General features: G+C 50.4%; 1 long non-coding RNA gene across 1 annotated transcript; it reads left to right on the plus strand.

Annotated features, from left to right (window-relative positions):
• The first annotated feature begins 5,619 nt into the window (after positions 1–5,619).
• LOC147599890 (uncharacterized) lies at positions 5,620–9,398 on the plus strand. Its single transcript, XR_015259187.1, has 2 exons — positions 5,620–6,533; positions 8,571–9,398. It is a non-coding gene; the product is annotated as an uncharacterized LOC147599890 (long non-coding RNA).
• The last annotated feature ends 590 nt before the right edge of the window (positions 9,399–9,988 follow it).

Here is a 9,988-nt window from a genome sequence, read left to right on the forward strand (position 1 = left end):
TGCCACATGGCAGTGGTGGCAGTCAGTCCCTTGTGTTAGGACTTCTTTGCCTCAGCCTTTAATAGTAAGACCAGTTGTTCTCTGGGTACCCAGCCCCCTGAGCTGGAAGGCAGGGACAGGGAGCAGAATTAAGACCTCATAATATGAGGGGAAATATTTAGTGACCTGCTACATCTCTTGGGCACAAACAAGTCTATAGGGTGGGATGGGATCCACCCAAGGGTACTGAGGGAGCTGGTGGGAAGGCTCACAATCCATTCTCAGTCATGTATCAGCAGTCCTGGCTAACCGGGGAGATCCCAGTGGACTGGAGGCTAGCAAATGTGACACCCATCTACAAGAAGTGCCAGAAGGATGATCTACGGGCCTGTCACTCTGACCACAGTGCTGGGGAAGGTTATGGAGCAGGTCAATCTTGAGTGCCATCATAAGGCACGAACAGGACCACCAGGTGATCAGGCCCAATCAGCATGGGTTTATGAAAGGCAGGTCATGCTTGCCTAACATGATCTCCTCTGACAAGCTGACCCACTTAGTGGATGACGGAAAGCCTGTGGATGTTGTCTATGCTTTAGTAAAGCCTTTGGCACCATTTCCCCCAGCATTCTCCTGGAGAAATTGGCTGCTCAGGGCTACTACTGGTGGGACGTCCTCCTCGTTAGCATAGTCATTATTCAGAAGAGGGTGTAATTTTTAGTATTTCTATCACCTCAGGGTAGTTCAGGACACAAATTTTGGTTAGGGTGCAGTGTAGGCTTGTATACCACAGCACAGATCACTTGCACACAAGTACACTGGACATGAATCACATGAAAATGTGATTATTGTCCTTGACCAGGATGCATATCTGTGGGTAGCTAGGGTCTGGCGACCGGAAGATATCGCGCTGTACGGAAAGATAGGGTCTCTCTCCTGATGACCAATAGCGGTCAGTTTGTGATGCAAGCAGACGGAAATAACGTTGTAAACCTAAGCTATATAAGGTCGTGTTACCCCTCAATAAACGCCATTTGCTGTCCACCACACTGGTGTCAGCGAGCTGATGGACCAAGCAGCCTGGGGTTGGTCGCCGTGCCATTCCTGAACCAGGTCGCCACGCCAACAAAGGCAACAAGTGGTGCCGAAACCCGGGAAGTCGCCTGGACGGGTGAACGGCGGCCGGAGTGGCAGGACCAGCCCGGCAGGGAGGACGCTCCCGGACCAACAAGGAGGATGGAAGCCCTTGTGAAGGTCGTATCACAATTACATAAGCAGTGGGGTATTGATTGTAAGCCCAAAGATTTTACTCTCGCAGTTGCGAGGCTTTTACAAATTGGGGTCATTGACCAGCCGGTGGCTATTCTCCACCCCGAAGTGTGGGATAAATGCACTAAAGCATTAGCCGAGGAGACGATGTCCTCGGGTAGCGGGAAAAACCTTAAGTCGTGAGGGAAAGTCATACAGGCCCTGCAGAAGGCCTTACAAGAGCAGGAAACATGGAGGGCGGCAAGGGACTGTTTGTTGGTCACCCCGAAATTGGGAGTCGGGGCAGCTATGCAGACTCCGCACCCCCCAAACGGCGGTGATTCCACGGAGTCCAAAAACTTACAAGAGGGCGACACGCCCCCTCTACCCCTGAACCCCTCGCCCCCTCAGTCCCCGAACCCTGACCTGATTACGGAGGCACAGAAGTGCGCACTGTCCTTCTGGGGTGGGTTAACTGAGGAAGCCAGGGGCGCTGAAGCCCAGGCGAGACCACCACCTTATGTGCCTCATAATGGCGCCGAACCCCAGGGGGGAGGGCGGGGCGAAGATGTCCCCGGTGGGAACAAAGAAGAAGCGCTCAGGCTAACAAGCGCACACAAAGGTGAAGGGGAGGAGGACGAGAAGGAGAAGAGTGTTGGGGGCGACCGGGGAGGGGAGGGGAGTGTGAGTGAAGCGCCGACAGCCAATCAGAGCGGCCCGCCGAGCAGAAGGCGGGGCGAACCAAAACGGAGGGACAAACCAAGGGGGAGGGAACAGCCCGCCCACAAAGGAAGTAGGCGGCGCCCAACAAAAAGGCATCAGAACCTGTAAGTAACCAGTCAGTCGAGTTCCGACTCCGGAACAGACACGAGCTTGGACGAGCGGCTTGTAACCGATTCAGACTCAGAGGAGGGGGACACGAGGGTAAATAAAATTAAAAGCAAAAATATCCCCAGCCAAAATAAAAAGGAATTGCGAGGGGAAGGAATTCCTCTCACGGATTGGAGGGAAATAAAGATTGCCTGTGCCGATTGGGTCCCAACAGTCACGCTGGCGTTCCCGGTCTGGGTGGCAGACGGGGGACAAAGGGTTTACTCGCCAATAAACCCCAAGGATATACAAGCGATTGTTAAAGCAATTGCGGACAAAGGGCTCAATTCTGCCTTGGTCTCCACCCTTGTAGATGGTGTCTTTGGGGGAGACGACATGCTCCCGTTTGATATAAAACAAACTTGTAGACTGATCTTTGACGGGGCAGGGATGATTGTTTTTAAACGAGAATGGGAGGACAACTGTGCAAAGCAACTAGCCCAAGTAACCGGGGCGGATCACCCGCTACACGGCTCCAGCCTGCAGCGGCTGATGGGTTCAGACCCAACAATGATTACCCCCCAAGTGCAGGCCCAGGGCATGTGGGCCCCTGAGGTTATGACAACTACGCATGTGGCCAGAGAAGCTATTCGCACAGTCTTTAGAGCTATTGTCAAGCCCTCACCCTGGTCCACAGTAAAACAAAAAGAAAGCGAAAGCTTTGCGCAATTTGTGGATCGCCTCCAGACAGCAATTGACTCCTCGACCCTGCCTTCGGAAGCAAAAGGCCCGGTTATAGCAGAGTGCTTACGTCAGCAGTGTAATTCGGCAACCAAAGAAATCTTACGATCACTGCCAATGGGGTCAAGTATCGCGGACATGATTAAGCATGTCACGAACGAAGAGCATTTAGCCCCGATCCAGGTGGCTGTCCGCACTGCAATAGCTAACGTGATGGCATGTTTTAAGTGTGGCCAGGCGGGCCACGTTGTAGCAAGCTGCCCTCGGCTGGGGAATCTGCCAACAGCACCCCCCCCCCCGCGCCAAAATCAATCCAGAAGACCGTGTTGGGCCTGTGGAAGGAAAGGGCATTTCGCTAAAGAATGCAGATCTAAAATCCAGGGAAACGGGAGGGGGAGAGGGCACCTGGGCCACACACAGCCCTCTCCCACTTGGGATACGAGGCGGCCCAATTGTGCCAACCCCGGATGGGGCGAAATGCTCCCGAACCCGCTGCCCCCTCGAGAAGCGACCAACTTTATGGCTCAACCAACGGTCCAGCCGAATCTACCCCCATCTCAGGAACAACAAGGACCACCATTTGGGGGCAGGACCCCAGGGTGGCCCTGGCAGTAAAGTGTGACAACCCACCAGTGGTGTGGGGGATCTGTTCCCTTCACAATGCCTTAAATGGCACCACTATTAGTGTCCCTTTTCTGATTGACACCGGAGCAGATGTTACAGTTATCCCTGAGGTGAATTGGCCCCCACATTGGAAATTGGAAGGCGCCCCCATGGTGGTTGGAGTCGGGGGATTAACCTGAGCTCGGAAGAGCGCTCAATTGGTAGCAATCACGCTTCACACTGAAAAGGGACCGGAGAAAACTATTACCCTCTTCCCATATGTCATGTCAGGAGTCCCACCCCTGTTGGGAAGGGACGCTCTAACCCTATTAAAAGCCAGGGTGACAAATTTACCATAAGGGCCACTGCCGCATACCCACTCCCACCAATCAGACTGACGTGGAAATCGTCCAACCCAGTGTGGGTCGAGCAGTGGCCCCTGTCAAAGCCTCGAATGGACGCTCTTCTTGAGCTACTTGACCGTGAACTACAACAAGGTCACATAGAGCCTTCCACTAGCCCGTGGAACACCCCAGTTTTTGTAATACCCAAACGATCTGGCGAGGGGTTTCATCTCCTTCATGACCTGCGTGAAGTAAATAAGAGAATTCAACCAATGGGTCCTGTCCAAACACTGTTGCCCATGAACTCTATGATACCAGAAGGACAGCATTGCACCGTCCTTGACATTAAGGACTGTTTCTTTTCAATACCCCTGCATGAAGAGGACAAAGAGCGGTTTCCTTTTTCTGTCGTGTTCCCAAACAGCCAACGCCCCAACCTACACTTCCAGTGGAACGTGCTGCCTCAAGGAATGATCAACTCGCCAACTATCTGCCAGATCACAGTGGACCGGGCGCTGGCACCGGTTCGGCGCAGTGACGCGACCGCGACTATCATTCAATACATGGATGATATCTTGATCGCCGCACCGTCAGGGAGTCAAGTGGACCAGCTAGTGTCAATGGTCTCAGAAACTTTAAAAACTAACTGGTTCGAAATTGCTAGTGCAAAAATCAAAAGAGGACCATGTGTGAGTTTTTTGGGAGTGGGAATTACAGGTTCTTACATAACCCCTCCCTAGATAAAGATCCGTCGGCATATCGAAACGCTCCATGACATGCAACAGCTGGTGGGGTCCTTGCAGTGGCTCCGTAACATCGTCTTGATCCCTCCCGAAACCATGGCCCCCTTGTACAATCTTCTAAAGGGAAAAAACCCATGGGAGCAAAAAACTCTGACGACGGAAGCAATGAACTCCCTCGACTTCATTGAGCAACAGGTATCATCAAGCACGCTCACCAGATGGAACCCAGGCGCACCGGCTCGATCTGTATGTACACTTCACAGAAAAAGGGGGGGTAGGAGCACTAGCCCAGGGTCCCCCTGAAAAAGCACAGCCGATACAATGGATAGTCCTGGGAAAGCCGTCGCGTGCATTCTCTCCAGGAGTCAAGTGGCGTGGCAACCTCATCATGAAAGGCAGAAAACTCGCCTTGAGACATCTAGGCATCGAACCCGCCAGAATATACCTACCCTTCCGCAAACAGCATCCAACGCAGTCAGGGGCAATGTCAGAACATTTAACCATAACCCTCGCCGGATTTGGAGGAGAAATCCAGTACACTGTAAAGCCCCCTTGGATTCAAATGCTGGCAATTGTCGACATCGACCTTCCACGGAAGATCATGGACCGGCCCCAACAGGGACCAACGGTCTTCACAGATGCATCCTCAGCGACCTCAACCGCAGCAGCAGTATGGCAATTGGAAGGAGAATGGCGCTGCATTAAAGCGACCGATCGTGCGCTTTCAGTCCAGCAGCTAGAAGCAACGGCAGTAGTACTAGCCTGCAGACTGTTCCCAACGGAACACCTTAACGTTGTGACCGATTCGATGTTCGTGGCTAAACTTTGCTTGGCCATGTCGGGGCCTGGCGTGTCAATGTCCACAACAGCATTGATGCTAGAAGAAGCACTTTCCTCCCGAAAGGGCACCATATCGGTCATCCTCGTCAACAGTCACAGTTCAGTTAAGGGATTCTTTCAAACCGGCAATGATAAAGCAGACGCCGCTGCAAAAGGGCTGTGGACGCTAAGAGATGCCTGTCAGCTACACGAGTCTCCATATCGGAGCTAAAGCGCTGGCGAAGACGTGGGATTTCAGTCACAGATGCGAAACACGTAGTAGCTACGTGTCCCCACTGTCAGAAAGCGCCACTATGGTCCAGTGGAGTCAACCCCAGAGGTCTTAAAGCCTCTGAGGTGTGGCAAACGGACTTTACGCTTTGTCAGCTACTGAAGCCTCGAGAGTGGCTAGCGGTAACTGTGGACACGTGTAGCGGAATGATCGTAGCCACACAACACCTTAAGACTGACTCCAAAGCGACCATCCAACATTGGCTGACAGCCATGGCGTGGCTTGGCATTCCTAATCAGATCAAAACAGATAACGGTCCGAATTTCATTTCTAAATCAGTCCAAGCATTTGCTTCAAAATGGGGTATTACTCTAATACATAGTATCCCGTACAACAGCACAGGACAAGCCATAGTTGAGTGGGCAAACCAAACTCTAAAATCCAAATTAGAAGTTTTGGCAAAAACAGAAGGTTTTACCAATGCCATTCCTTCAGGGGACCAAACACGCCTCTTGGCGACTGCTTTGTTAGCATTAAACCAATTCCCCAGAGGGGAAGAGGTGAATAGCCTCACCCAAAAACATTGGGCCACTCGAGCGCTGGAAGAGGGCCCATTGGTTACAATCAGGAATGAGCTGGGAGAATGGGAACGAGGGTGGAGGCTAGTCCTAACAGGGCGAGGGTATGCTGCTGTCAGAAAAGAAGGGAGAGTTAAGTGGTGTCCGCTTAAGTCCATTAAACCAGACCTCCAGAATAAAGCTAATGAAAACTCTGAGTTTTCGTCCACAGGACCGGATCATCGGACGCCCTCGTAACCCGTATGCCCCGGTGCCAAGAGAGGACGACAACTCAACAAGCACCCTGTCCGCACCTGAGAGCTCCGCACTAGCGGAATCAGAACAACGGCGACAGAGCACCCATGGGTGGGGGGCCGCGACGCCTTTGTGTGATTCTGATTTTAGAGCTTGTTGCTATAGGGCAGGCAGAATCGGAGTACCATCCCCATCGGCCATGCAGGTGGGTCCTACGAAACCCTGCAAACATTGACAAGGTGATAAAGGAAAACATAACAGCAGGTGCTCCGACTTTTACAATAACAATTGGTGACCTGTTCCCCGCAGTGGGGGGACCCAAATCCAAATCACTATGGGGAACATACTGGTGCCCCAGTTCAAACCCGGGAAAGAGCTTTTGCAACCATCCAGGGTATTGGTTTTGTGGATACTGGGGATGTGAGACCATTGTGACAAGTGATAGATGGAAGCCAGGAAGAGAGGATGACTTTTTGCGGGTAAGATGGGGACCAAGTGGGTGTGACCATCCAAAATTTGCAAGCGATGGGTTAACATATCACAGAGGTACCTGTACCCATTTGAATTTGGAAGTCCTACACCCGGTTAATACGGGCTGGGCGGTGGGGAAAATGTGGTCAGTATTCATTCACAAAGCTTCCACAGATCCAGGAGCAGTGATACAAATTACCAGGCTCATGCCGCAGGCACCCCAACCAATCGGGCCTAACCCAGTTCTTAGCCCACAAATATCTAAACCTCCACTACGTTATATCAAAAGGAATACTGAGGTTACCACACCCAAGGTGACACACATCACCAAAATCCCTTACGAAAATCCTCTCTGGAAAATGATGCAAGCTAGCTACCAAGTATTGAACAAAACTAACCCAAATCTCACAGAGCATTGCTGGTTGTGCTACGGAATAAAACCGCCCTTTTATCAGGCCGTAGGAGTAAGTGACATGCCAACACAGTCAAATGAGTTAAATCCGGCCCAGTGTATATGGGACACAGAAAAGCGTGGGATTACATGGACACAGGTGGTGGGAAGTGGTCTGTGTGTAGGCAAAGTCCCGAAGCACAAAGAACAACTGTGTGTTAATAAGACACCATATAAAACCCCTGCAAAGTGGCTAATACCGGCCAAAAATGCCAAATGGGTTTGTTCTGCTATTGGAGTCACACCTTGTTTGTCGTTGGAAAATTTTGACGGATCCTCAGAATATTGTGTCCAGGTATCCATAGTTCCCAAAATCTTCTACCACTCCGAAGAATTTGCCTATGACTCACAGATTACCCCAGAACATCATCTGTCAAAGCGAGAACCCTTCACAGCACTAACGGTAGCTACGCTAATGATCATAGGGGGTGCAGGAATAGGTACGGGAGTAGCATCCTTGGTACAACAGAGTCAAGAATTTAGTGCCTTGAGGGTAGCAGTAGATGAGGACCTGGCTAGAATTGAACAATCAGTAAGCGCATTAGAACAGTCAATCAGATCATTATCTGAAGTAGTGTTGCAAAATCGCAGAGGATTGGACCTGATGTTCTTACAGCAAGGAGGAGTGTGCGCCGCGCTAAGGGAAGAGTGCTGTGTGTATGCGGACCACACGGCAATAGTGAGAGACACCATGGCCAAATTGCGAGAGGGATTGGAGAAACGGAAAAGGGAACGAGAGGCACAACAAAGTTGGTTTGCATCATGGTCTAGCCATTCACCGTGGTTAACCACCCTGGTATCTACCCTGGTAGGGCCAGTCACAATGATTGTGTTAGCATTGATCTTCGGACCCTGTATATTAAACAGACTCGTGTCGTTTGTCAAGAGCCGGTTAGAGACGGTTAACATCATGTTAGTGGAACGCATGGAACACTGACAATTGCTTTAAGGTTCTGTTTGTTTAGAATTATCCCTAATCATTCCCCATTTACCATCCACCCAGCGTGCCTTATACTCGCTATCGCGAGATGATTACACAGTATTTTCAATCAGGTTTACTAACAGTATTAGGCTTGCCTTCGCTTTTACGCCTACTCACAAAGTGCCATTAATCGATCTTTTTAAGGTAACAACTATTTTAAGACATATATATTCTTTAAGATTGCTGTAAAACATAGAACAAGAACAGAATATTTTAACTAACTTAACTATACATTTAGTATGTTTTTTATCCGAGATCACGGTGTATGTATTCTTGAACGGGATCCAAAGTGCGTCTTTGTAGTTGTGGTACTAATTTATTGTGTTCTGTCATTGTAGATTCCTTTGTTCCCTTGTAGTGGGACCCCGATGGCCCTGAATGGTGTCCTTTACACCGTGATACCTCTTGTAAACCTGTATTTGTTCCAGAGTGTAAGTAAGTGCTGTAATGAAAAGTTGTGAGCAGTGTTTAGCTGGAATTTCGAGTGTTCTAGGTGAGTAAAGAGAGGGTTGTGTATGTGTACGCTGGAAAGAGGAAGTTGGACTAAGGGAAGAGAGGAAGTAGTCGCCCATTCGGATTCTGGGGGAGTGGCAGCACCCCTCAAACTCTGGGGAAGGGGTGGTACAGCAACTGAGTTGCTGGACACGGAGTAAAGACAGGATCAGAGAATGAATCAGTAAATATGGGAGGAGGTCAGAGTGGAGGAACATTAAAGAAAAGCCCTTTAGGTTGTGTACTTGCTCACTGGAAAGATATTGTTGGGACTGGACGTACGGAAAGTAAGAAGACCTCTACCCAGCAGTGGCGGATCCATATACCCTGCTGACTGTGATGACACCTGAACCACTTTGGCTTGCTGCTCTGGATTTGAAAGGACGCTTTTTTTCTTTTGCCTCCCTCTCCATGAGGCCAGTCAAAATCGTTTGCATTCGAACGGGAAAAGACTGTGATATTTTGATCAATTTAATTACGCATAGGGAGGGGGGAAATGTGGGTAGCTAGGGTCTGGCGACCGGAAGATATCGCGCTGTACGGAAAGATAGGGTCTCTCTCCTGATGACCAATAGCGGTCAGTTTGTGATGCAAGCAGACGGAAATAACGTTGTAAACCTAAGCTATATAAGGTCGTGTTACCCCTCAATAAACACCATTTGCCGTCCACCACACTGGTGTCAGCGAGCTGATGGACCGAGTGGCCTGGGGTTGGTCGCCGTGCCGTTCCTGAACCAGGTCGCCACGCCAACAAAGGCAACACATATCCTGGTTGGTAGTGGGAGTTTCCACCTCCATCTCCAAGGATATCTGGATTTGAAACCTTGATTTTGATCCTTCCTACAACAAACAGGGGAAGTTTTAGTTGTCCTAACTGCTCTCATTTCCATCTAACAACCAAATTCCCCACCAGGCTCCAGAAGGATGCCCCAAGATGCTGTCCTCTCCATTAGCACTGCTTCAATTAGACCTTGCAGCTGCCTGCACACCTCTTGGACAAACTCTGGTGTCACTTCAAATATCACCAGGTGTTCACACCTGAACAACACCCTCAGTCACCAGGAATTACAAAGGGAGCTGAGAAAAACAGCTCACGTGCAGGTGCAGCTCTTTGTGCACAGCTGAATGCAGGCAAGAGGCATCCCACCTCCTCTGGGTCTGGGGTGTGCATGGGAGGGAGATGGGTCCTGTTCCAGCCCTAGGACTGCAAACCCAGGGTGAGATGCTGTGACTGACTCTGCTGAGTCCTTTCCCTCAGCAGGGG

Source organism: Chlamydotis macqueenii, chromosome 8, assembly GCF_036417535.1.
Source record: "Chlamydotis macqueenii isolate bChlMac1 chromosome 8, bChlMac1.mat, whole genome shotgun sequence".
NCBI classification, from domain to species: Eukaryota; Metazoa; Chordata; class Aves; order Otidiformes; family Otididae; genus Chlamydotis; species Chlamydotis macqueenii.